General features: G+C 36.7%; 1 long non-coding RNA gene across 2 annotated transcripts in view; it reads left to right on the top strand.

The window, feature by feature from the left end:
• The window catches only part of LOC309860886, a 443,591-nt gene extending 417,088 nt beyond the window's left edge, over window positions 1-26,503 (top strand). For both annotated transcript variants that reach the window (XR_014309687.1, XR_014309688.1), the window contains exons 5-6: window positions 19,935-20,008; window positions 26,356-26,503. This is a non-coding gene — a long non-coding RNA (uncharacterized lncRNA). The remainder of the gene's footprint in view (window positions 1-19,934; window positions 20,009-26,355) is intronic.
• The last annotated feature ends 1,328 nt before the right edge of the window (window positions 26,504-27,831 follow it).

Here is a 27,831-nt window from a genome sequence, read left to right as displayed (position 1 = left end):
TTTTTCTCAGGTCCTTCATGATCATTCTAGTAACATTGATCTCTTTTTTTCTGAATTTCTATTACACTTATGCATCTCATTCATTCATTCATTCCTGATATTTATTGAGAGTCTGGTATGTATTAGCTGGATACTAGCTAGGTACAACAATAAATTTGATAGAAGCACTCCCTGTCTTTAGGAACATTAATATTCAGCCAAAATGATAGTAAAAATAATTAGAATACAGTGATAAAGTATAAACAAGGTGTGAAATGAACACATATTAGGATAGAGTAGGGAAAGTAATCAAATATATAGGTCAGTGTAGGTTTCCTAAGGGCAGTAACATTTCTGCTTATACATAAAGATCAAGTAAAAATTATCCAGGCTCAGATATGGGATAGAGTGAAGAACTGTAAAAGGAAGGTTTAGGCAGTGGGACTAGCATGTTTTGCAGCTTAGAGTCTTAAGACTATTTGAAATTTTAGGGACTAAAGGAATTTGATATGGTTATACTGCAAAGCTAAAGGAAGGGAAGGGTGAGCGATAAATCTGAAGTGTTGGACTGGAAAGAGTGCAGATCTAGGTGGGCCATCTAAGCCATGTTAAGAAATTTGAATTTTGTCCTAAAAGCATTGGAGAAGCACTGTGGGATGTATTAAGTGGAAGCTGTATTATATTTCTATGTTAGAAAGGTCCCTTTCATTGTCATGGAGGAGACTCATTCAAAGGAGGGGAGACCAGTGAGGAGCCTGCAACAATGTTACAGACAAAAGCTAATGGTGACTGACACTACTATGGTCGCAGTGGGGATAAGCAAGAACTGGACAAACTTGCCAGACATTTGAAATAGGTGATCACTTTTCTCTAATGGTTAGCTGTGCATTTGTTTTTTCTCTTCAGTTAAGCTATAAGCTGTTTAAGAGCAGAGACCATGTCTTGATATTCTTTTCTGTCTACCAAAACTTCCAAGTCATTACCAGCTGGCCTCATAAGTATTTGCTGACTGAATGAGTTTGGGAATGGAATTATTCAGTCATCGAGAATTTGTAAAGATAGCTGGCTGAGGATCCAGGATGAAATTCTCCATAGTTCAGTTTCCAGGGATGTACTAAAAATGGTACTGTGATGGAGAGTTCTCAAACATTACCTCCTCACAGTGGCCAGAGTAGTGAGCTATAAACTTGGTGATGAAGAATGAACCAGTAGTTATAGCAGTAATCTTGGCTCTAGGGCAGGAAGTCAATGCCAGTGACAAACTGCCAATACATGACAATTTAAAATCCAATAAGTGAAGTTAACAAAGTTGCTTTATAGCTCAGTGGACTTATGAGTAGGGCTGGAAGCCATTTTCATCCTGTATCATCAGGCCGGCTGTCTTACGGGTAAGTAATATAAATAGAAGTCTGGCAAGGAATCAAGATATCTCTTTTGAAAATAAATGATAAGGGTATATTCAGGTTGTGTCTGTATGTTCAATGGAACAAAAATTAGAAATGTATAAAGCTGATCATTCCTTTGAAGAGAAACACAGCAGGGGCTGAATGAGATTGAGGGTTTTTTTGTTGTTGCTGTTTTTCTTTTTTTCAGGATGGGGAATCTATCTTCTCATCCAAATAATTTCTCTCTTCAATTTTGTGATGTTGTAAACATAGTTTCTTCTGAAATGTGACAACTGTATTATATCTTGACTTATTTGGGTAATTGCTCACCATGAAACTAAACACCATCTATGCTGTGTATAAAATTTTAAGTGAGAATTTAAAATTTTTCTTGTGACAATTGAGATTTAAAAAAATAAATCTAGGTATGAAGACTTCTCAACATTAAAAACTGCTTATCTAGCATGATGTGTTCAATATTAAAAAGTATTTTTTTCTGGTATGTGCTGGAGCTGTAGAATTTTGTGTATGGAGATGACAAACTAAACAGTGACATATTTCCCCAGAAACATATCACAGGTGTGTTTCATAAAAATAGATAGTATTTATTGTGTACATACAAATCCAAGCGTTGTATTGAATGTGTTATTCATGCTCACAACAAAATTATATAAGAGATGCTATTATTAATCAAATTTTATAGGTAAGGAACCAATACTCAGAGGGTTCAGAAACTTAGTCAACAACCCTAGGATTTGAATCCAGGTCTTAGAATCCAGAACTTATACTTTGTACCACTATACTGCTTATAGTCATAATGCCTCTGAAGAAAAGAACATCTCTTGTTTTTTTAACAAGTTGGGTGGCAGTAGTATGGTCTTCACTTTCCACCAATATAAAAAATGATTATTAGAAACCAATGCATGGTGTAATGTGCTTTCATTTCCAAAGGATTTTTATCCAGCTCTTAGGTTTAGAGTTCAAAATTTAACCAGAAGATGTGAGATACACCCTTTTGTTTTCCTGAAATTATTCCCTGTGAATAATGGTTTTGGTTGACTTTCTCATCCCCCAGGTGCTATGTGCTTCCACTAATGGGTCACAGCTGCAAACTTCTTTGGGTAATTTCCCCTCTGCACGCAACCAAAATCTCTCTTTGATTCTCAAATTTTAGAATTATTTTCTTCCTGCAATACCCACCTTTGCCATCAGTCCTTTTTTCTTCTGTATTTTTTACTTTATCTACAAATATATCCAGACTCTCTTTATTATGCAAAGTTGCTGATCTTAGTCCTTTAATTTGCCTCTCTTTAAACATGTCCTAATTCTACATTACATGTATACATGTATGACATAGATGCACACATGCATGCGCACACACACACATACACACACACACACACTGGCTAGGCTAATAAAGCCTTCCTCCTACCTAAAATGTAGGGGAGGAGGAGACTGCTTGGATGGGCCAAGATAGAATATTCTCAATTTTGTTCTAAGTATTGCTACATTTATAATACTACCACTGAATCTTTTATGATTTATGGAATATGTGATCAAATATTGGGCAGATAATTATACCTTTTTCTCTCCCTTTATGCTGTTTCATATCTAATCTATTTAATATTGCTATATATATTGAGCATTCTTGGCTTACATCTTTAATCTTTCCATTTCTAAAAGAGAATGTGCGTCTGTTTATGTGACTGTGTGCTTATCATAATGATTCCTATTCTACTGTATTATCAGAATGAATGTTAAGTTTTACAGAATGCCATCTGAAGTTTTGGTGGAGATAAGTATACACCTCTAAACTCTTAATATAAACATTTTTCAATATTGAACCATTTCAGTAGCACAAGGCTGAATCCTATTTGTAATTCTCTTTAAATACTGCTAGATTAACTTTACTGCTGTTTCCCTCAGAGTTTTGGTGTCTTCATACTAATAAGTGAGCTTTGCTTGTATTCCTTCCCTCTCCTTCTTTTTTGAGGCCATCTTTATTATAGTTTAGCATCACAGTTATGACTTTAGAGAAAGACCTAAGAAGGATGTTTTAAAATTAGTAAAAACAATTTTGTTAATGCTCTGTTACTGGTTCCTAAAGGTTTGATAGATTTATTTTTTATTTTTTATAAACATATATTTTTATCCCCAGGGGTACAGGTCTGTGAATCGACACACTTCACAGCACTCACCAAAGCACATACCCTCCCCAAGGTTTGATAGATTTTACCTGTTGAACCACCATGGCCTCATAAGTCTTAGAGAGGTAGCTCTTTGTCCACATATTCAGTTACTTCTTTGGTAACTGCATAGTCTTTTACTATCTTCTGAGATAAATTCAGAAATCTACATTTTCCTTTAAAATAATTTAATCTGGGCTTCATGCATTACAATTTAGCCTTTATTTACGTTTATGCAGCTGACTGAAACTAGGACACACAATGCTTATTTCTTTACCTTACTATGCTACTGACCTACTTCTGTGAGGGTATGTCTTTAACCTCACATCTAATCATTAGCATGGGGAACACAGTCCAGGCATACTCCCCTGGCTAATCCACTCACTCAGAATTCATTTCTTCAAGTAAGGCATTGCTTATTTGCCTTACTACATACAATAGTAACTTGGACTTTAAAAAAAAAAAAAATGGTTTCAGGGACACCTGGGTGGCTCAAGTTGTGATCCAGGGTCCTGAGATCGAGTCCTGCATTGGGCTCCTTGATCAGCAGGAAGACTGCTTCTTTCTCTGCCTGACTCTGTCTCTCTCTCCCTGACAAATAAATCAATAAAATCTTTACAAAAATTTTAAAAAGTTAAAAAATGGTTTCGTATTTTCCCCCAATAGTCTCCCTTGATTTCATTACAGGTTCTTTTTGTTTTTGTTTTTTAACTAATCTTCATATTTTGTGGTTTGAGGTTGTTTTCTCATGGTTTCATTGAAAATGAGACTTCTCTTACTGCTTTTGTTGCTGTCTTTTTTACCTTAATTTGAAAGTGGGAGTTGAAAAAGCAGTGTTTCTCACTGTTCAATTTAAGAAGTCCCCACCATCTTTTCTTTATAGCACCATCACTACTTAGGCAAAATGCTATTTTTTGTATCCTCCTTAGCTCCTCCATCTTCAAGTTGTATTGAAATCAGTTAATAATCACTGAATGGGGGCGCCTGGGTGGCTCAGTGGGTTAAAGCCTCTGCCTTCGTCTCAGGTCTTGATCTCAGGATCCTGGGATCAAGCCCTGCATCGGGCTCTCTGCTTAGCAGGGAGCCTGCTTTCCCTTCCCTCTCTGCCTGCCTCTCTGCCTACTTGTGATCTCTGTCAAATAAATAAATAAAATCTTAAAAAAAAATTACTGAATGGTTTCTATGTTTAAGTAGTTCTTTAAAAGTCTGTGTGGACATCAGGTTTAACACATCCTGCCATCCCTTCACTTCCTAGTCTCCTACTCTCATCATGAAGAAGTTTATTTGATGGGATGATTTACATTGACACAAATAATAATATAAGGCAAAAGGTAAGAACTGACCAAGTGGATTTGCTAACATAGGGCAGAAATGTTGGGAAATGGGGAATGGAGGAGGTAGTGTAAGAATGAAGTATTTTTATTTTTTTTTTTATTATTTTCAATTAGCCAACATATAAGACATCATTAGTTTTTGATTTGGTGTTCAACAATTCATTAGTTGTGCGTAACACTCAGTTCTCATCACCACATGTGCCCTCCTTAATATCCATCTTCTGGTTACCCCATCCCCCCTGTCCCCCCATCCTTTCTGTAACCCTTAGTTTGATTCCTGGATTCCAAAGTCTCTCATGGTTTGTCTCCCTCTCTGGTTTCTTCCCATTTAGTTTTCCCTCCCTTACCCTGTGGTCTTTTTTGTTATTCCTTCTGTTCCACATATGAGTGGAACCATATGATAATTGTCTTTCTCTGCTTGACTTACTTCACTTAGCATGATTCCCTCCATTTCCATCCATGTCAGTGCAAATGTAGGTATTCATCCTTTCTGATGGCTGAGGGTCCTCAAGACATTAAAAATAGAGCCACCCTATGACCCAGGAACTGAACTGTTTTTTAGAAGATGAATCGAGTTTCAATGGTGTGAGGTCACTCCCATTGGTGGAAAAGTTTGTACAAAGGCATAAAGATAGGGAAGAGCAGAGTGTAAACTGGAGGCTGGCTGGTCACCCAGAGGAATGGAAGGTGGGGTGTAAAGGTGGCTTGGTGATGTAAGGAGTACTAAAGGAAAATAATCTTAACATAACCTACTAGTTCAAGAAATTTCTTCAAATAAATAACATTTAAATTCAATCATTTGCCATATTTCACTTCATCAAATAAAGCCAGCCCTTCCTTTTCTACTCTACTGTCAGTATCACTATCAAAAACAACAAAATTCATGCTAGCATGTTTACTGAAGTTTCATCATATGCCAGGAGCTTGGCATATACTTTACCTTCAGTAACTTATTGGTTTCCCATTTGCTATTTCATAAAATAAAGCTGTACAGTGGGTATTTTCATGCTCTCTTTGCAGCTGAGAAAGTTGAGGCACAAAAGGTGAAAGAACTTGCAAGCCATGTCAGTAGGTTAACTGTGGCATGGCTCTTAGTAGCCTGTTTATAAAGCATGTTTATATTGACATATGTTATTTACATAGTTCTCATTCTTCTTCAGTTCAAAGAAACCTGTTTTAAAATATTATTTTCTGATTGTAAATGCAACTCATAGTAATTTTGGAAAATTCAGGAAAGAGAAAAGTGTACACACGGCAATCAGCAGAATGATAGCCCAACTTATTTTTTTTAAATTTTTTATTTTTTCTAAACATATATTTTTATCCCCAGGGGTACAGGTCTGTGAATCACCAGGTTTACACACTTCACAGCACTCACCAAAGCACAGACCCTCCCCAATGTCCATAATCCCACCCCCTTCTCCCAAACCCCCTCCCCCCAGCAACCCTCAGTTTGTTTTGTGAGATTAAGAGTCACTTATGGTCTGTCTCCCTCCCAATCCCATCTTGTTTCATTTATTCTTCTCCTACCCACTTAAGCCCCCATGTTGCATCACCACTTCCTCATATCAGGGAGATCATATGATAGTTGTCTTTCTCTGCTTGACTTATTTCACTAAGCATGATACACTCTAGTTATATCCATGTTGTCGCAAATGGCAAGATTTCATTCCTTTTGATGGCTGCATAGTATTCCATTGTGTATATATACCACCTCTTCTTTATCCATTCATCTGTTGATGGACATCTAGGTTCATTCCATAGTTTGGCTATTGTGGACATTGCTGCTATAAACATTCGGTTGCATGTGCCCCTTTGGATCACTACGTTTGTATCTTTAGGGTAAATACCCAATAGTGCAATTGCTGGGTCATAGGGCAGTTCTATTTTCAACATTTTGAGGAACCTCCAGGCTGTTTTCCAGAGTGGTTGCACCAGCTTGCATTCCCACCAACAGTGTAGGAGGGTTCCCCTTTCTCCGCATCCTCGCCAGCATCTGTCATTTCCTGACTTGTTGATTTTAGCCATTCTGACTGGTGTGAGGTGATATCTCATTGTGGTTTTGATTTGTATTTCCCTGATGCCGAGTGATATGGAGCACTTTTTCATGTGTCTGTTGGCCATCTGGATGTCTTCTTTGCAGAAATGTCTGTTCATGTCGTCTGCCCATTTCTTGATTGGACTATTTGTTCTTTGGGTGTTGAGTTTGCTAAGTTCTTTATAGATTCTGGACACTAGTCCTTTATCTGATATGTCGTTTGCAAATATCTTCTCCCATTCTGTCAGTTGTCTTTTGATTTTGTTAACTGTTTCCTTTGCTGTGCAAAAGCTTCTGATCTTGTTGAAATCCCAATAGTTTATTTTTGCCCTTGCTTCCCTTGCCTTTGGCGTTGTTCCTATGAAGATGTTGCTGCGGCTGAGGTTGAAGAGGTTGCTGCCTGTGTTCTCCTCAAGGATTTTGATGGATTCCTTTCGCACATTGAGGTCCTTCATCCATTTTGAGTCTATTGTGGTGTGTGGTGTAAGGAAATGGTCCAATTTCATTTTTCTGCATGTGGCTGTCCAATTTTCCCAGCACCACTTATTGAAGAGGCTGTCTTTTTTCATTGGACAGTCTTTCCTGCTTTGTCGAAGATTAGTTGACCATAGAGTTGAGGGTCTATTTCTGGGCTCTCTATTCTGTTCCATTGATCTATGTGTCTGTTTTTGTGCCAGTACCATGCTGTCTTGATGATGACAGCTTTGTAATAGAGCTTGAAGTCCGGAATTGTGATGCCACCAACGTTAGCTTTCTTTTTAAATATCCCTTTGGCTATTCGAGGTCTTTTCTGGTTCCATATAAATTTTAGAAATATTTGTTCCATTTCTTTGAAAAAGATGGATGGTATTTTGATAGGAATTGCATTAAATGTATAGATTGCTTTAGGTAGCATAAACATTTTCACAATATTTATTCTTCCAATCCAGGAGCATGGAACATTTTTCCATTTCTTTGTGTCTTCCTCAATTTCTTTCATGAGTACTTTATAGTTTTCTGAGTATAGATTCTGTGTCTCTTTGGTTAGGTTTATTCCTAGGTATCTTATGGTTTTGGATGCAATTGTAAAAGGGATGGACTCCTTAATTTCTCTTTCTTCATTCTTGCTGTTGATGTAGAGAAATGCAACTGATTTCTGTGCATTGATTTTATATCCTGACACTTTACTGAATTCCTGTATAAGTTCTAGCAGTTTTGGAGTGGAGTCTTTTGGGTTTTCCACATAGAGTATCATATCATCTGCGAAGAGTGATAATTTGACTTCTTCTTTGCCGATATGGATGCCTTTAATTTCCTTTTGTTGTCTGATTGCTGAGGCTAGGACCTCTAGTACTATGTTGAATAGCAGTGATGATAATGTCATCCCTGCCGTGTTCCTGACCTTAGCGGAAAAGCTTTCAGTTTTTCTCCATTGAGAGTGATAGTTGCGGTGGGTTTTTCATAGATGGCTTTGATGATATTGAGGTATGTGCCCTCATCCCTACACTTTGAAGGGTTTTGATCAGGAAGGGATGCTGTACTTTGTCAAATGCTTTTTCAGCATCTATTGAGAGTATCATATGGTTCTTGTTCTTTCTTTTATTGATGTGTTGTATCACATTGACTGATTTGCGGATGTTGAACCAACCTTGCAGCCCTGGAATAAATCCCACTTGGTCGTGGTGAATAATCCTTTTAATGTACTGTTGAATCCTATTGGCTAGTATTTTGGTGAGAATTTTCGCATCTGTGTTCATCAAGGATATTGATCTATAGCTCTCTCTCTTTTTTTTTAAATTTATTTAGTCAGAGAGAGAGAGCGAGAGTGAGCACAGGCAGACAGAGTGGCAGGCAGAGTCAGAGGGAGAAGCAGGCTCCCCGTGGAGCAAGGAGCCTGATGTGGGACTTGATCCCAGGATGCTGGGATCATGACCTGAGCCGAAGGCAGCTGCTTAACCAACTGAGCCACCCAGGCGTCCCTATAGCTCTCTCTTTTGATGGGATCCTTGTCTGGTTTTGGGATCAAGGTGATGCTGGCCTCAAAAAATGAGTTTGGAAGTTTTCCTTCCATTTATATTTTTTGGAACAGTTTCAGGAGAATAGGAATTAGTTCTTCTTTAAATGTTTGGTAGAATTCGCCCAGGAAGCCATCTGGCCCTGGGCTTTTGTTTGTTTGGAGATTTTTAATGACTGCTTCAATCTCCTTACTAGTTATGGGTCTGTTCAGGCTTTCTATTTCTTCCTGGTTCAGTTGTGGTAGTTTATATGTTTCTAGGAATGCATCCATTTCTTCCAGATTGTCAAATTTATTGCCGTAGAGTTGCTCATAGTATGTTCTTATAATAGTTTGTATTTCTTTGGTGTTAGTTGTGATCTCTCCTCTTTCGTTCATGATTTTATTTATTTGGGTCCTTTCTCTTTTCTTTTTGATAAGTCGAGCCAGGGGTTTATCAATTTTATTAATTCTTTCAAAGAACCAGCTCTTAGTTTCATTGATTTGTTCTATTGTTTTTTTGGGTTCTATTTCATTGATTTCTGCTCTGATCTTTATGATTTCTCTTCTCCTGCTGGGCTTAGGGTTTCTTTCTTGTTCTTTCTCCAGCTCCTTTAGGTGTAGGGTTAGGTTGTGTACCTGAGACCTTTCTTGTTTCTTGAGAAAGGCTTGAACCGCTCTATATTTTCCTCTCAGGACTGCCTTTGTTGTGTCCCACAGATTTTGAACCGTTGTATTTTCATTATCATTTGTTTCCATGATTTTTTTCAATTCTTTAATTTCCCGGTTGACCCATTCATTCTTTAGAAGGATGCTGTTTAGTCTCCACGTATTTGGGTTCTTTCCAAACTTTCTCTTGTGGTTGAGTTCTAGCTTCAGAGCACTGTGGTCTGAAAATATGCAGGGAATGATCCCAATCTTTTGATACTGGTTGAGTCCTGATTTAGGACCGAGGATGTGATCTATTCTGGAGAATGTTCCATGTGCACTAGAGAAGAATGTGTATTCTGTTGCTTTGGGATGAACTGTTCTGAATATATCTGTGATGTCCATCTGGTCCAGTGTGTCGTTTAAGGCCTTTATTTCCTTGCTGATCTTTTTTTTTTTTTTAAAGATTTTATTTATTTATTTGACAGAGAGAGATCACAAGTAGGCAGAGAGGCAGGCAGAGAGAGAGAGAGGAGGAAGCAGGCTCCCTGCTGAGCAGAACCCGATGCGGGACTCGATCCCAGGACCCTGAGATCATGACCTGAGCCAAAGGCAGCGGCTTAACCCACTGAGCCACCCAGGCGCCCCTCCTTGCTGATCTTTTGCTTGGATGATCTGTCCATTTCAGTGAGGGGAGTGTTAAAGTCCCCTACTATTATTGTATTATTGTTGATGTGTTTCTTTGATTTCGTTATTAATTGGTTTATATAGTTGGCTGCTCCCACATTGGGGGCATAGATTTTTAAAATTGTTAGCTCTTCTTGTTGGACAGACCCTTTGAGTATGATATAGTGTCCTTCCTCATCTCTTATTATAGTCTTTGGCTTAAAATCTAATTGATCTGATATAAGCATTGCCACTCTAGCTTTCTTCTGATGTCCATTAGCATGGTAAATTCTTTTCCACCCCCTCACTTTAAATCTGGAGGTGTCTTCAGGCTTAAAATGAGTTTCTTGGAGGCAACATATAGATGGGTTTTGTTTTTTTATCCATTCTGATACCGTGTGTCTTTTGATTTGGGCATTTAGCCCATTAACATTCAGGGTAACTCTTGAGAGATATGAATTTAGTGCCATTGTATTGCCTGTAATGTGACTGTTACTGTATATGGTCTCTGTTCCTTTCTGATCTACCACTTGTAGGCTCTCTCTTTGCTTAGAGGACCCCTTTCAATATTTCCTGTAGATTTGGTTTGGTGTTTGCAAATTCTTTCAGTTTTTGTTTGTCCTGGAAGCTTTTAATCTCTCCTTCTATTTTCAATGATAGCCTAGCTGGATATAGTATTCTTGGATGCATGTTTTTCTCGTTTAGTGCTCTGAAAATATCATGCCAGCTCTTTCTGGCCTGCCAGGTCTCCGTGGATAAGTCAGCTGCCAATCTAATATTTTTACCATTGTATGTTACAGACTTCTTTTCCCGGGCTGCTTTCAGGATTTTCTCTTTGTCACTGAGACTTGTAAATTTTACTATTAGGTGACAGGGTGTGGGCTTATTCTTATTGATTTTGAGGGGCGTTCTCTGAACCTCCTGAATTTTGATGCTTGTTCCCTTTGCCATATTGGGAAAATTCTCCCCAATAATTCTCTCCAGTTTACCTTCTGCACCCCTCTCTCTATCTTCTTCTGGAATCCCAATTATTCTAATGTTGTTTCGTCTTATGGTGTCACTTATCTCTCGAATTCTCCCCTTGTGGTCCAGTAGCTGTTTGCCCCTCTTTTGCTCAGCTTCTTTATTCTCTGTCATTTGGTTTTCTATATCACTAATTCTTTCTTCTGCCTCATTTATCTTAGCAGTGAGAGCCTTTATTTTTGATTGCACCTCATTAATAGCTTTTTTGATTTCAACTTGGTTAGATTTTCATTCTTTTATTTCTCCAGAAATAAACCATCTCTCGAGATGGTTTCTCTAATATCTTCCATGCCTTTTTCAAGCCCGCTAGAACCTTGAGAATTTTCATTCTGAACTCTAGATCTGACATATTACCAATGTCTGTATTGATTAGGTCCCTAGCCTTTGGTACTGCCTCTTGTTCTTTTTTTGTGTGTGTGTGTTGAATTTTTCCTTCTTGTCATTTTGTCCAGATAAGAGTATATGAAGTAGCAAGTAAAATACTAAAATGGTGGCAACAACCCCAGGAAAATATGCTTTAACCAAATTAGAAGAGATCCCAAATCGTGAGGAGGGAGAAAGGGGATAAAAAGAGGTTCAAAAAGGAAGAAAGAAAAAAGAAAAAAAAAAAAAAAGAAAAGAAAAGAATTAAAAAAAAAAAGAAAACAAATAAGAAAAATATAAAAAAGGAAAAAATATATATATTAGATAAACTGGTTAAAAAACGTTAAAAAGAAAAAGGTAAAAGTTTAAAAAAAATTTTACTAGAAGGCGATAAAAAAAAAACAAAAAATGATAAAGAAAAAATTAAATTACCTGCTAGACTAAAAAAATCACAGGGAAAAAGGCATGAGTTCTGTGCTTTGCTTTCTCCTCCTCTGGAATTCTGCTCCTCTCTTTGGTATTGAAACCGCACTCCTTGGTAGGTGAACTTGGTGTTGGCTGGATTTCTTGTTGATCTTCTGGGGGAGGGGCCTGTTGTAGTGATTCTCAAGTGTCTGCCCCAGGCGGAATTGCACCACCCTTAGCAGGGGCCGGGGTGAGTAATCCGCTCGGGTTTGCTTTTACGAGCTTTTGTTCCCTGAGCGCTTTCCATAGGGTTCCAGAGTACGGGAATACAAATGGCGGCCTCCTGGTCTCCGGCCCGGAGGAGCCGAGAGCCCAGGGCCCCATTCCTCAGTGTGTCCTCAGAGAACAGCGCCCAGTCACTCCCGTCTGCCTGACCTCCGGCCGCGCTCCGAGCTCACCGAGCCTGCGACCGGTTCAAGGTAACCCCGAGCTGTGAGCTTACTGTCGGCTCTGTCTCTGTAGCCGTCTTTCCCTTCCAATACCCGCAAGCTCTGCGACACTCAGACACCCCTGATCCTTCTGTGACCCTGCAGGACCTGAGGCCACGCTGACCCCGCGTGGGCTTCGCTCTGATTTAGCCTCTGGAGCGATGTCCCTCAGCGGAACAGACTTTTAGAAGTCCTGATTTTGTGCGCCGTTGCTCCGCCGCTTGCCGGGAGCCGGCCCTTCCCCCCCAGGTCTATCTTCCCGTCGCTTTGGATTCACTTCTCCGCCGGTCCTACCTTCAGAAAGTGGTTGTTTTTCTGTTTCCAGAATTGCTGTACTTCTTCTCTTCAATCTGCCGATGGATTTTCAGGTGTTTGCAATCTTTAGATAAGCTATCTAGCAGATCTCCGGCTAGCTGAAGTCGTCTCAGCCTGCTACTTCTCCGCCATCTTGACTCCTCCCCCGCCCAACTTATTTTTTAAGGAAATATTATTAAAAACTTTTCAGGGTGCCTGTGTAGGTCATTTGGTTAAGCAGCCAATTCTTGTTTTTTGGCACAGGTCATGATCCTAAGGCTCTGGGATGAGCCCTGCCCTGTATCCAGCTCCCGGCTCAGCAGGGAGTCTGCTCCAGGATTCTCTCTTCTCCCTTCCTCTTGCACCCCCGCCCCCTCCCCCACCCACTTGCAGGTACATGTGCTCACTCTCTTTCTCTCAAATAAATAAATAATATTTTTAGAAAATTTCCATTCCACCTCTAGTTCAACTTTATAGTGCTAACTATTGTCATAATAGTTTGTAAGCCATCTTTTGCTTCAGCATATATTTACACACATGAGTTCACCCAGCTTATTTATTGAACAATAATATGTTATTTATATATTTCCAAGTTAGTAGAATTTTTAAAATTATTTAGAATTTTTGAATTCTAAATTGTAACATTTAGCATTCTAAATTGTAGAATCTTTAAAATTCCAAGTTAGTAGAATTTTTAAAAAATTCTGATGTATTTTGATTTTGGATCTACAATTCCCTTATTAATGGATATTGTGCGGTTTTAAATTTCATTTTGTCTTTTTGTTATTGTTGCTATAATGAACTTCCTTGTGAAAATAACTAAATTCTTTATAGTAATTTATGCCATAATTCTATGTGATATTTAGTAGTAATGGTTTTAGTATTGCTGGATTTGCTGGGCTGTAAACTGTATACATTTATAATATTGATAATAATACCATGTTAGACTCCAGAACAGTTGTACCAATTTATCACCCACCAAATGAATATTAGAATATGCATTTCCATATTGTATCGCCCACATTAGGTATTCTAATCCTTTTTATTTTTTAATCTCATGGAATAGGCAGAAAAACATATCATTTTTAAGAGGTTACTATTTTTATGTGTTCACTGGTTGTTTGTAATTTTTATCTGGGGATTTATTATTTATCTACTTTGTCCATTTTTCCCCTGGGATGATCAAGCTCTTTAGAAGTTAGGTTGTAGGAGCTCTTTGTATTTTATAAATACAAAACCTTTGGTTTTGTGTATGACAAGAATGTTTCTGCTTTTTGGTTATTTTTTAATTTGTTAATTTTTTATGGAGAATTAGTACATTATTATAATTCATATGCCAATATTTCCTTTATGGATCTTGAGTTTTGTATCATTCTCTTCTATTCAGCTAGTACATTTTTTATATCTAGATTTTTTACCCATTTAACATGGATGTTTAGATGTTTGTGGTATTAGATAAATATCTAATTCTCTTATCCTCTGAAGATCATTTAGTAGTTCTTAAACTATTTACTGACTTAGCCTTGTTTTCTCTCTCATTTGAAATCCATATTCTTCATATGCTTGATTTATTTGACTTTCTGTTCTGACTTATTTCACTATTCCTATGCCATTAGCACATTTTTAATAAAATAGATTATTTTACATTATTTTTATACCTATCAGGGTTTTTTTTAATTCTTGATACTTTTTTTTATCAAAGTTTGCCTCCACCTTATAGTATCCTTTGTCTTAATTTTTGTTTTATATTTTCTTTCAAAAATCTTCACCTGTAAGGCAGCTCCTTATGTCACATCTGGGCTTCCTTCTTCTCCATTTTATCTACATGGTGTTTCAACTACTGTGTTTAGGAGAAAAAACCACTAAAAACTACCAAGCTGTGAATCTCTTCTTGACATTAATAAACATCAAATATTTTCATATAATGCTGTCTCATCTTGTCTGCCTTCTTGATATTTCTAACTTGAAACCCCATTGGGATATCAGAGTCAGTGTACTTAAAGCCACACCAAAATCTTGTCACTTCTGGGAACTTCTATGCAGTAATATCCTGTTAAAATAATGTAGGTGTGAAGTTTGTAGATAGACCTAGGTGTCTGTCTGATTTTTAAGTATCATCACTATTATGAGAATGATGATAAATAACCATTCACTATGCCAGGTATTGTGTTAAATAAAGTACATAATTCTCTTTTTAATATTTGACTCTTCTCTGTAGATTTTATGGGATCATCTTCATTTTATAAACCTCTTCACTGAAAAATAAAAAGGTTAAAAAATTCCCTGCCAAGATCCTGCATAATAAGTGATAGAGCTAAACATTTATGGTAGATTTATATACCTTTCTAACACCTGCTATGCAACCTTGCCTCATATTGGTTATGGTGGTCAGGTTTGGAGGGTCTTGATGAGTGACAGTGTGGGATAAGATTGGAGGGTGGTGGTTTATTTGATCAGAGTTTCCTAGTAGGCTTTGAAAAACTAGCCATACTTTTCAGATTTGTAAGATTCACTAAGTAAATATGTCTTATCACAAAAATTTCGAGGACATCTGCCATATTTATATCGTTCAGAAAAGAAGTTTAACTCTTAATTAAATACTAAGTAAAATGCCCATGTAAATGGTATTCCCTTATTTAACTTCTAGCAACTACAGATAACTCCAATCATCACGTTTCCTTTTCCTCACTATAATAGCATGCCTCCGTCAAGTTTTAATATATATAAGATACACATCAAGGACATAATGCATTAGACAAGTACAACTCCTCAATTTCTTAACTTTTAAGATACATAATTGCTCTACTATGAAGACTTAAATGGGGATTGTCACTTTTGTAATTAATTCTTTTTGTTTCATCCTTCTTACTAATTGAAAATAGGCTTTCAATATAGAATACTTTGAAATTGGATGAAGAGACAGAATTGGAATGAACTTAATTAACTGCAAACTGTCCAAATCAATCAGAGTTTGACAGTGCCTCAGTAACACACAGAGTTCATAATTTACTTGAGATCTGCTGTAATGCATATGCCATAAATTTCACTGTAGCCATGCTCCCTGTGCACAAAATTTAGTGCTAGGCTATGAAGTTGGCACTGACAGAAAACTGTTCCTGCAACACAGACTATTTTGGGAGGATATACTTTACATTTTCATTTAGACAACTAATAAACTTTTGAAAATAAGTGTTTTGAAATTCTGCCTTGATAGAATTTTTTATAGGAGTTAAAAAGTGTTTAGATGTGTTTCCAAGCATTTAAACATTATAAGGGGCATGGTTAGGTCTGTTTGTTTAGTTACAGAGTCTCAGTGATTTAGTCTTGGGAAATATTAGATATTATAGGTTATAAAGAAATATTTGTCTATGTAATTCTGTTATCTCTTTCTTGATATTATAAAAATAATTTTCTAGATATTCAAAAAGAATATTTACTGATCCTAAAACTGATTAATTACACTTGTTAGTTTTATATGAGCTTTCTCATGTTTCTGGTTTTTAAGAAAAAAATTATCCTTTGTTGAAGAAGAGACTAGTTGATGAATATCATGACCATATACTTGGCTAGACAACATTACAGTATTATTTTGGCCAAAGATATCTGTAATTTAAACCAAATAGTCATCCTTCATTTGCAGATCTCCTTAGCATATACTCAGTTTCCTATATTCTCCAACTATTTAACAAATATAAATTGTCCCCATAATATCAGTGACTTATTTCAATTCTTGGATATATAAAATGTTTAGAGGAGGAAGGGGAGTAATAGTTATGGTATGTGTCCAATATATAATCATAAAACCCCATAAGATTATTATTGTTTTTGATCCCTATGCAAGATACATTGCAAGTATTTTATGGGTTACGAGAAAAATTCAAGAAGAGGCAAATCAGTCATGTTATATAAATGCCCAGCTTGTATCAACACATAAATAATTTCTGGTTTCTGGAAGAAATTATAGCTGGCTAGCATAATCCTTATTGGCCATGAGATTATCACAGAAATCTTAATGTGGCTATACCATATCTCAGAACACATGATCCTCAAGGTAGTGCAGTAAATAAATGCGGTACCATTGTTGACTTATTTTCAGCTGCATGAAAATGAGCAGTTTGGGTAGGAGTGAGTTGTGTTTTTGAAGAGGGCAGGGATCAACTTAGAAGAGCTATTAGAAAGAATAGGAGAGCAGAAAAAGACATCATCGTGGGGGAAAAAACCCACAAAAAACCATCAAGTCTTCTGAAATTAAAGAAAAAAATTCTTATTGTAATCAAGTTACCATTTCTTCGTTTTTTTTTTTAATTTTTTATTTTTTATAAACATATATTTTTATCCCCAGGGGTACAGGTCTGTGAATCACCAGGTTTACACACTTCACAGCACTCACCAAAGCACATACCCTCCCCAATGTCCATAATCCCACCCCCTTCTCCCAAACCCCCTCCCCCCAGCAACCCTCAGTTTGTTTTGTGAGATTAAGAGTCACTTATGGTTTGTCTCCCTCCAATCCCATCTTGTTTCATTTATTCTTCTCCTATCCACTTAAGCCTCCATGTTGCATCACCACTTCCTCATATCAGGGAGATCATATGATAGTTGTCTTTCTCTGCTTGACTTATTTCGCTAAGCATGATACGCTCTAGTTCCATCCATGTTGTCGCAAATGGCAAGATTTCATTTCTTTTGATGGCTGCATAGTATTCCATTGTGTATATATACCACCTCTTCTTTATCCATTCATCTGTTGATGGACATCTAGGTTCTTTCCATAGTTTGGCTATTGTGGACATTGCTGCTATAAACATTCGGTTGCATGTGCCCCTTTGGATCACTACATTTGTATCTTTAGGGTAAATACCCAATAGTGCAATTGCTGGGTCATAGGGCAGTTCTATTTTCAACATTCTGAGGAACCTCCATGCTGTTTTCCAGAGTGGCTGCACCAGCTTGCATTCCCACCAACAGTGGAGGAGGGTTCCCCTTTCTCCACATCCTCGCCAGCATCTGTCATTTCCTGACTTGTTGATTTTAGCCATTCTGACTGGTGTGAGGTGATATCTCATTGTGGTTTTGATTTGTATTTCCCTGATGCCGAGTGATATGGAGCACTTTTTCATGTGTCTGTTGGCCATCTGGATGTCTTCTTTGCAGAAATGTCTGTTCATGTCGTCTGCCCATTTCTTGATTGGATTATTTGTTCTTTGGGTATTGAGTTTGCTAAGTTCTTTATAGATTCTGGACACTAGTCCTTTATCTGATATGTCGTTTGCAAATATCTTCCCCCATTCTGTCAGTTGTCTTTTGATTTTAACTGTTTCCTTTGCTGCGCAAAAGCTTTTGATCTTGATGAAATCCCAATAGTTCATTTTTGCCCTTGCTTCCCTTGCCTTTTGCGTTGTTCCTAGGAAGATGTTGCTGCGGCAGAGGTCGAAGAGGTTGCTGCCTGTGTTCTCCTCAAGGATTTTGATGGATTCCTTTCGCACATTGAGGTCCTTCATCCATTTTGAGTCTATTTTTGTGTGTGGTGTAAGGAAATGGTCCAATTTCATTTTTCTGCATGTGGCTGTCCAATTTTCCCAGCACCATTTATTGAAGAGGCTGTCTTTTTTCCATTGGACATTCTTTCCTGCTTTGTCGAAGATGAGTTGACCATAGATTTGAGGGTCTATTTCTGGGCTCTCTATTCTGTTCCATTGATCTATGTGTCTGTTTTTGTGCCAGTACCATGCTGTCTTGATGATGACAGCTTTGTAATAGAGCTTGAAGTCCGGAATTGTGATGCCACCAACGTTGGCTTTCTTTTTCAATATTCCTTTGGCTATTCGAGGTCTTTTCTGGTTCCATATAAATTTTAGAACTATTTGTTCCATTTCTTTGAAAAAGATGGATGGTACTTTGATAGGAATTGATTAAATGTGTAGATTGCTTTAGGTAGCATAGACATTTTCACAATATTTATTCTTTTAATCCAGGAGCATGGAACATTTTTCCATTTCTTTGTGTCTTCCTCAATTTCTTTCATGAGTACTTTATAGTTTTCTGAGTATAGATTCTGTGTCTCTTTGGTTAGGTTTATTCCTAGGTATCTTATGGTTTTGGATGCAATTGTAAATGAGATTGACTCCTTAATATCTCTTTCTTCTGTCTTGCTACAGCAAGACAGCAAGACATTTCTTCGTTTTTTAAAGATACGTAAATCCTGGGTGCCTGGGTGACTTAATTGGTTAAGTGTATGACTGTTGATGTCACTTCAGGTCTTAATCTTAGAGTCATGAGCTCAAGCCCCATGCTGGGTGTGGAGCCTACTTAAAAAATAAAAATAAAAATAAATAAAATGAATAAAATACTCCATAGTGTATATGGACCACATCTTCCTTATCTCTTCGTCCATTGAAGGGCATCTTGGTTCTTTCCACAGTTTGGCGATGAATACCCAACTTTTGTAGCAACATGGACGGGACTGGAAGAGATTATACTGAGTGAAATAAGTCAAGCAGAGAGAGTCAATTATCATATGTTTTCACTTATTTGTGGAACATAACAAATAGCATGGAGGACATGGGGAGTTAGAGAGGAGAAGGGAGTTGGGAGAAATTGGAAGGGGAGGTGAACCATGAGAGACTATGGACTCTGAGAAACAATCTGAGGGTTTTGAAGGGGGGGCGGCTGGGAGGTCGGGGTACCAGGTGGTGGGTATTTTAGAGGGCATAGATTGCATGGAGCACTGGGTGTGGTACAAAAATAATGAATACTGTTATGCCGAAAATAAAAAATAAATGTAAAAAATTAATTAATTAATTTAAAAAATGAATAAAATAAATTTAAATAAATTAAAATAAAAATACATAAGTCCTTCTGAATGAAAGTAGGATTTACTAATAAGTATGAAGAAAAAGCACACTGGTATACATTTATATTTTATTTATTTATTTATTTTTTTAATGAGGGAGTTTTGATCAAATCAAATATCCTACTAAGTGGAAAAAAAATTAAAATTGATGGCTATATAAAACATTACCATATTTTTTCCTTTTCATAATCTTTTGAAGAAAAATTATAATACTAAATACTACTTGAACCTATCTGAGTCTTTGGATATAAATTGGGTTTCATAAACATTGAAGTAATGGACATACATTTGTGATTTCAGAGTCTAAGGCATTTGATGTTGCTGATTTTGGGGAGGAACGCACAAGAAGAAATAGGAAAAATGCTTCTGCACAGGTGAAATTTATAAAGAATAGAAGGAGAAACTGTAAGCCAAGTAAAATCAGTTGGAGTTGACTACTGAAAAGAAAAGATAGACCACCAAATTAACAATGAATAATTATAAAAAAATTTAGATCCAACTAAAATGATTTATGTAACAATCTATATATTTCTAGTTCCTTCAGTCATTCATATAAATGTTGCAGAAATTGCATAACTCATTTTGGAGACAATGTGTTAGAAAAAGAAACTAAGGCACTTTAGAATATACTGTAAATGTGGGGAGTGAGGATATATTCCAACTAGAAAAGCTAAGTTCTCTTTAGGTTGTAATTGATTTACTAATGGCTAAGCATAAAAAGCCAATTGTGGCTTCACATAAGCACATGAATTTAGAGATAGGGCACTTTCTGTGGCTCAAGAATAGGGCATCTATTTGGGTAGAAGTGAAATGGCTTGTAACTTCTCTGTACCCTAGCATTCTTTGGTGTATATGCAGGATTTAAATGGTGGCAAGATGAAAGCAGCATCTAGTCTGTGTGCTTTCAAGTTCAAAATTATTGGAGATTATTTCTGACTGTGCCTTTGTTAGAAAACTCCAACCAAACTTCAGCTCTGATGGGTCACATTTCACTCCTAACTCCTGACCAACTACTGAGACTGGTGGATGGCTGTGTACCTGTGGCTTAGGTCATGTATCAGCCCCAGCCAACTATGTATGTTTGAAGTAGAAGAGAGTGGCTTCTCTAAGAAAATCTAAGGAACTTCTCTACCTGCAGGGCAATTGGGTGCTGATTGTCAAAAATAACAGATACTACTCCCTTCAGGACTACACAGAAAATGTGAGTGCTCTATACTGCCTTCAGTTACAGCAAGGAGACTTGATAGTGCTTAGAGAAGAAAATCTTATAACTATTCATTAAACAAATATTGATAGAGTACATACTGTGTTCCAGACACAGGCCTAACCCCAGGCAGTTATAGTCTAGTAAGGTCAGTGCCACACAGCTCACTTCTGCCATCATATTACCCCTCACAAATAATTCTACTTGTATGAACTTTTTCATACTTCATGGTGTCTTGTAATAGCAGAGATTAAGCGACATATAAGCAGTAAACAAAAGTTCTGAGTATGAGGAAGCTAATTAATATAAGTATCTTCAACTACAATTTTTAAAAATAAGGGATAAGAAGATACAAATGATACTATTACTTTTTGTCCTGTTTCAGAAGTAATGTGTGTGAATTATGACAAATTAGAAGTATGTAGAAGGGTAAAGAGTAAAAGATAAAAATCTATCATTTACACACTTAGCCCTTCCTACATTCCTTAGATGTGGGAGGTGAACAGGTTTGCAGTTTGGTATATATTCTTCTGAACTTAGAATGTGCCATCAACTAACGCATCAAATCTAAACTTCAAGGTATTATTCAAGGACTGACCACGTGGCCCTGAGATGCCTTCTCTAGCCTCTTTTATCGTATTCTCCTAAAGGTCCTATTGCTTTAGTTACTCTTGATTTCTTGCTCTTTCTGGAGTATCTTAAACTTTACCTCATTGGTCAGTTTGTTGATTGCTGGTCTCATTACATAGAGTTTACATCTATCCCAGTAGTCAAAGTCCTAATCATCCTTCAAGAACCAGCATAGCTTCTCATATTTTCTGTGTTCTCTATAGTACTTGTTGCAGTTTTATTGTATCACTTCATGACTCTCCTATTTCAAATGTATAAGAATACCACTCTCTCTGAACTGTAAGCTCTTTATTATTTTTTTCAAAAATCTCTACTGAGAGGGGTCCCTGGATGGCTCAGTGGGTTAAAGCCTCTGCCTTCAGCTCAGGTCATGATCCCAGGGTCCTGGGATTGAGCCCCACGTGGGGCTCTCTGCTCAGCAGGGAGCCTGCTTCCTCCCCTTTCTCTTCCTGCCTCTCTGCCTTGTGATCTCTGTCTGTCAAATAAATAAATAAAATATTTTTTTAAAAAAATCTCTGCTGAGATATAATTGACAAAGGGTATTTAAAGTGTACAATATGATGATTTGCCATGTGTATACATTGTGAAATGATTCCCCCCCATTGAGTTGTTAACACAATTAATCTGTCGCTTCACATACTTTTTTCTTTTTTATTTTGTTGAGAACATTTAAATTTTACTGTCTTAGCAAATTTCAAGTACACAGTACTGTGGTATCAGCTATGATCATCATGTTATACATTAGAGCCTCACATTTTACATTTTACAGCTGAAAGTTGGTACTCTTACTCATTTCACAGCTTGAAGTTTGTACTCTTTTACCAATCTCTTCCTATTTTCCTCACTCCCCAGTTCCTGGAAACCACTTTCCTTCTCTCTGTTTCTGTGAGTTCAATTCTATATTCCCTACCCCCCGTCCACCACTACCACCAGGATTCCATGAAGTATTTGTCTTCCTCTGTCTGGCTTATTTCACTTAGCATGCAACTCTCCAGGTTCACTCATGTTGTCACAAATGGCAGGCTTTCCTTTGTTATTAGGACTGAATAATTTTACATATGTATAAATATATATTTTCTTTATACATTCATCTGTCTACAGTTTATTTCTATGTCTTGGCCTTTAGGAATAATGCTACAGTAAACAAGGGAGTATAGATATCTCTTTGAGATAATGATTTTGTTTCCTTCTGTACCCAGAAGTGGAATTGGTGGATCATATAGTAGTTCCATTTTTAATTTCTTAAGGAATCTCCATACTCTTTTCCATAGTGGCAACACCAGTTTACATTCCCACCAATAGTGTACGAGGATTTCCTTTTTTCCACATCTGTGCCAGCATTAGTTATCTCTTGTCTTACTGATAATAGATAGGTATGAGGCGATATCTCATTGTGGTTTTGATGTGCATTTCCCCAATGACTAGTGATTATGAGCACTTTTCATGTACCCACTGACCACTTGTTTATCTTCTTTGGAAAAATGTCTATTCTAATCCTTTGCCCTTTTTCTAACTGGGCTATTTGTTTTTGTTTGTTTTGTTTTGTTTGCTATTAAGTTGTATAAGTTCCTTATGTATTTTCAATATTGACCCTTTTCAGAGATGTGGTTGTAAATATTTTCTCCTATTCCTTAGGTTTCTTTTCATTTTGTTGATGGTTTCCTTTGCTGTGCAGAAGCATTTAGTTTGATGAAGTACTACTTGACTTATTTTTGCTTATGTTGCCTTTGCTTTTGGTGTTAAATCTGAAAAATCATTGCCAAGACTGATGTCAAGGAGCTCACTTCCTCCTTCTAGAAGTTTTATAATTTTAGGTCTATGTTCAAGTCTTTAATCTATATTGAGATGATTTTTGTGCATGGTGTAAGAGAGGGGTCTGGTGTCATTCTGTTGCAAGTGGTGGTCCAGTTTTTCTAACACCATTTATAGAAGAGACTATATTTCTCTGTTATATATTCTTGGCTCCTTTGTTGCAGGTTAATTGATTTGTATGCATCAGTTTATTTCTGAGCTTTCCTTTCTGTTGCATTGACTTATGTCTGTTTTTGTACCAATACTGTTTTTTTTTTTTATTACTATAGCTTCATATTATAGTTTAGAATAAAGATAATGGCTCCAGCTTTGTGCTTTCTCAAGATTGTTCTAGCTCTTTGGGCTCTTTTGTGGTTCCATATACATTTTAGAACTGTTGGTTGTAGTTTTGTGTAAAATGTCATTAGATAGAGATTTCACTGAATATCTAGATCATTTTGGGTAAATTACTTTGGGTAATATAGACATTTTAACAACATTAAATCTTCTAATTCATAAGCATGGAATACCTTCCCATTTATTTGTATCTTCAATTTCTTTCATCAATGTCTTACAGTTTTCAGTGTACAGATCTTTCACTTCCTTAGTAAAATTTATTCCCAAGTATTTTTTCCTTTTTAATGCTATTTGAAAATGACACTGTTTTCTTAATTTCTCTTTCTGACAGGTTTTTGATATATAAAAACGCAATTGCTTGTATATATTGATTTTATATCCTGCAAGTTTACTGAAATAATTTATTTAATTCCAGCAATTTTTGGTGGTATGAGCTCTTTAATTACATTTTTGTCACTCATTAATTTTTCTGTGCCACAAAGGTATGTGGCAGGGGTTAGCAGAACTTCGGCTTACGGCCTAAATTTGGCCTGCCACCTGTTTTTGTAAACAAAGTTTTACTGTAACACAGCATAATAGTCATTATATATTGTGTCTGGCTGCTTCTGTGGTACAGCAGCACTGCCGAGTAGCTGTAAATGACATCATATGTCTTGGGAAGCAAAAATAGTTATCAAAAAAGTTTGTTGACACCTGGTATAAAGTTTTGCATATAATAGGTATTCAATAAATGCTTGATGAAATTTGCACATGGATATTCTTTAGCTGATACCACCCAAAAGTGTAGCCCTACATTGAATTTAAATGACCCAATTGTTTTTTCTTCATTTAAATTCAGTTAGCCAACATATAGTACATCCTTAGTTTCAGATGCATCTCCTCACCCACCTCTCCTCTAGAAACCCTCATTTTGTTTCCTATATCATGGTTTGTCTCCCTCTCTGATTACTTTCCAGTTTTCCCTCCCTTCCCTATGACCCTCTGCGCTGTTTCTTATATTCCACATATGAATGAAACCATGTGATAATTGTCTTCCTCTGACTTATTTTGCTCAGCATAATACCCTCCAGTTCCATCCACATCTCTATATATGGGAAGTATTCATCCTTTATGATGGCTGTGTAATACCCCATTGTATATAGATTACCACATCTTCTTTATCCATTCACCTGTCAGTGGACAGCTTAGCTCCTTCCACAGTTTGACTGTTGTGGACATTGCTGCTATAAATGTTGGGGTGCATGTGTACTACCTAGAAGTGCAGTTGCTGAATCATAAGGTAGCTCACTTTTTAACTTTTTGAGGAGCCTCGATGCTGTTTTCCAGAGGGGCTGTACCAATTTGCATTCTTAACAATAGTGTAAGAGGTTTCCTCTTTTTCTGCATCCTCGCCAACATTTGTTGTTTCCTGACTTGTTAGTTTTATCCACTCCAACTGCTGTGAGGTGGTATTTATCATTGTGGTTTTGATTTGTATTTTTCTAATGCTAAGTGATCTATAGAGAACTTATCAAACCCAACACCCCAAAAAACAAATAATCCAGTTAAGAAATGGGCAAGAAGACATGAACAGACATTTCTCCAAAGAAGATATACAAATGGCCAACAGACAGACACATGAGAAAATATTCAACATGACTTGATCCAATTGTTTTAACGCTACACTGCCAGACCCTGTTGGATTGGTTTCTGTGCCTATTTGAATGTTTTATTTAATTTTGCATAGGCAGTCTGTGTCTGGGTAGTGGAGATGAAATGGCAGTAAAATAGAGGTTCAGAATCATTTTCACCAAGCCAGTTTATTTTGGATTGATGTAACCTCTTCCTTCATAAGCAAATGTTTTTAGGGGAAAAATTTTATATACCATTTTATATAGATACATCAAAAATATTTTACTGGTTACTGTCACAACAACCAAAAATATGCTTTGTAAAAAAATGCTTGTGCTGACAGGAAGTATTTCCAGAATGAAACTCTTGGTTATGATCATTTTGGTTTCAGGAAACATTTTGTTTGTGCCTGATACAGGCTTTAAAGTTTCTCAAAAATTCTAGCCCAGCTTTCAGTGAGGAGACCACATCTTCTTTGAAGAAGATGAAAAAACTATTCATGTAATATTTTAGCTACCAAGAACTGGTTGGAATTTACATCTTGAAACTTTACATTTCAAGTGCAAAATTAAAGATGTGTTTAAGAAAAATCCCTAAGTTCCTAAAGAAGATACATGCCTAGGCTAAGTGAGATTCTGATGAGATGTTTTTATAGTTGAAAGAGAAATTTGCTGTATGCTTTTAGAATTTTCAGCTGAAATAAAATCTACTTAAGTCTGGCTTCAGCACCTTTTTAAAAATCATTTGTAAAATATGCAGTTATAGTGTAATAGAAAGTATATAGTTTTGAGGACAGGTTACAGAGTCATGTCAAATCCTATCATTTGTTAGTATTTTGTTATTATTTTTGTTATTGTCATCATCAACAGACTTTTATGTCAGAACTGCTCGCAACCTCAGTAAAATGTGAAACAAATAATAAGACTTATTGCATGCTTTTGATGATAGGATTAAGAGAGAGAAAGTAAGTAAAACTAGCCAACAGTTCTGGACTATAGTATGGAATCCATATATATTGACAGACTAAAGAATTAAGGTCTAGTTTAATGATTTAATAAAAACATTTTCAGACATAATGTGATTAATAATCACATGCCCAGAGTGTTTCATTTCCCCTTCTCTTTGCAGATCTCAAAGTTTCAGAGAGTATTAAAGCTTTGATAGTCATCTGTTGCCACCAGAATCACTGTCATGACTGGATAATTATTTCATAGTCACTGGAAATAGAAGCCTACCAACTTAAGTTCTGATGATAGTTGGCCACTAATAAAGTGGAGAACCTTCACTGGTTTACTCTCCTAAAATTACCCTGCCTGTCTTCAAAAGTTGATGACTTGCATACTGAATCTTGAATGAAGAAAGAACATCTCCTTCATTACCAAGCCCTTGAGTTAGTGAGGTTCTTTGCTTTCGTTTCTCCTTTGTTCATCACATATTATTCATATGTTTCAATTAAGCTAGCTGGATAAAGCCCTTTGTTTGGTTATTAATCATTCCATTTCAAAATGGTTATTTTTCTGGCCAAGCAGGTCTTCTAGAATTCTCTCGACACCATAAACTAATGGGATGTTTTAAATTTAAAAAGAGAAATCATTAGAATTTCAGTTAGGTAAAATTAAGAGTAGGTCACACTGATATGAGTACCTGAATGTGCTGTGCTTCTGGGAAAGACTCGAACAAATTAAGATTTAAACCTTGACACTAAAGGGAAAGTTTATATTTCAGCACTGTGCTTCAAAAATCATAAAGCATTGAAAAAACAGGTTCCTGAAAAACCCATCAAAAGAGAAAATTTTCACTATCTTGTTTAGGGGTCAAACATGCCAGTGTTTCTAGATAGTAAATTTACTATGTTTGGCTAGGTATGGGAAATGAGTTATAAATCTCTATGGAGTTCAACTGAGTAATTTCACTAAAAAACACATGAATTTCACAGAGGTGAAAGCTAAATTACCTTTCCCTTTTAATCAGTGTAGACAGCCAATTGGAAATGTGGTGGCCTTAGAGTTTCTCTTTTTTTTAACTCAACAATGTATTAGTGCCTGAATTAACTGGATAAATTACTTTGCTTATTCAAAATCATGAACATTTACTCTTAAGCAATTCTTTTAGTCAAGGTAAAAAAAAAAACCAAACACCTTTGTTTTTTTGTTTGTTCTTAAAGAAAGAGAGTGTGCATGTGCATGAGTGGGAGGAGGGTAGTGGCAGAGAGAAAGAAAGAATCTTAAGTGGGCTCCATGTCCAGTAGGGAGCCCGTTGCAGGGCTCAGTCTTACAAGCCTGAGATCATGACCTGAGCAGAAACCAAGAGTCAGATGCTCAATCAGCTGAGCCACCCAGGCATCCCTTTGTATTTTTTCTTTTGAGATTTATTCATTTATTTGAGAGATAATGAGCATGAGTGAGTGGGCTGGGGAGGGGCAGAGGAAGAGAGAGAGTCTCAAGCAGACTTTTCTCAGCGTATGGAGCCTGAAGCAGGGTTTAATCCCATATGCTCAGACCATGATCTGAGTGAAAATCAAGAGTCAGATACTTTTTTTTAATTTTGTTTATTTATTTGACAGAGAGAGATCACAAGTAGGCAGAGAGGGAGGCAGAGAAAGAG

This window comes from Mustela nivalis, assembly GCF_964662115.1.
Source record: "Mustela nivalis genome assembly, chromosome: 3".
NCBI classification, from domain to species: domain Eukaryota; kingdom Metazoa; phylum Chordata; class Mammalia; order Carnivora; family Mustelidae; genus Mustela; species Mustela nivalis.
Note: the sequence above shows the minus strand (reverse complement) of the source record. Positions and strands in the feature narration are given on the sequence as shown.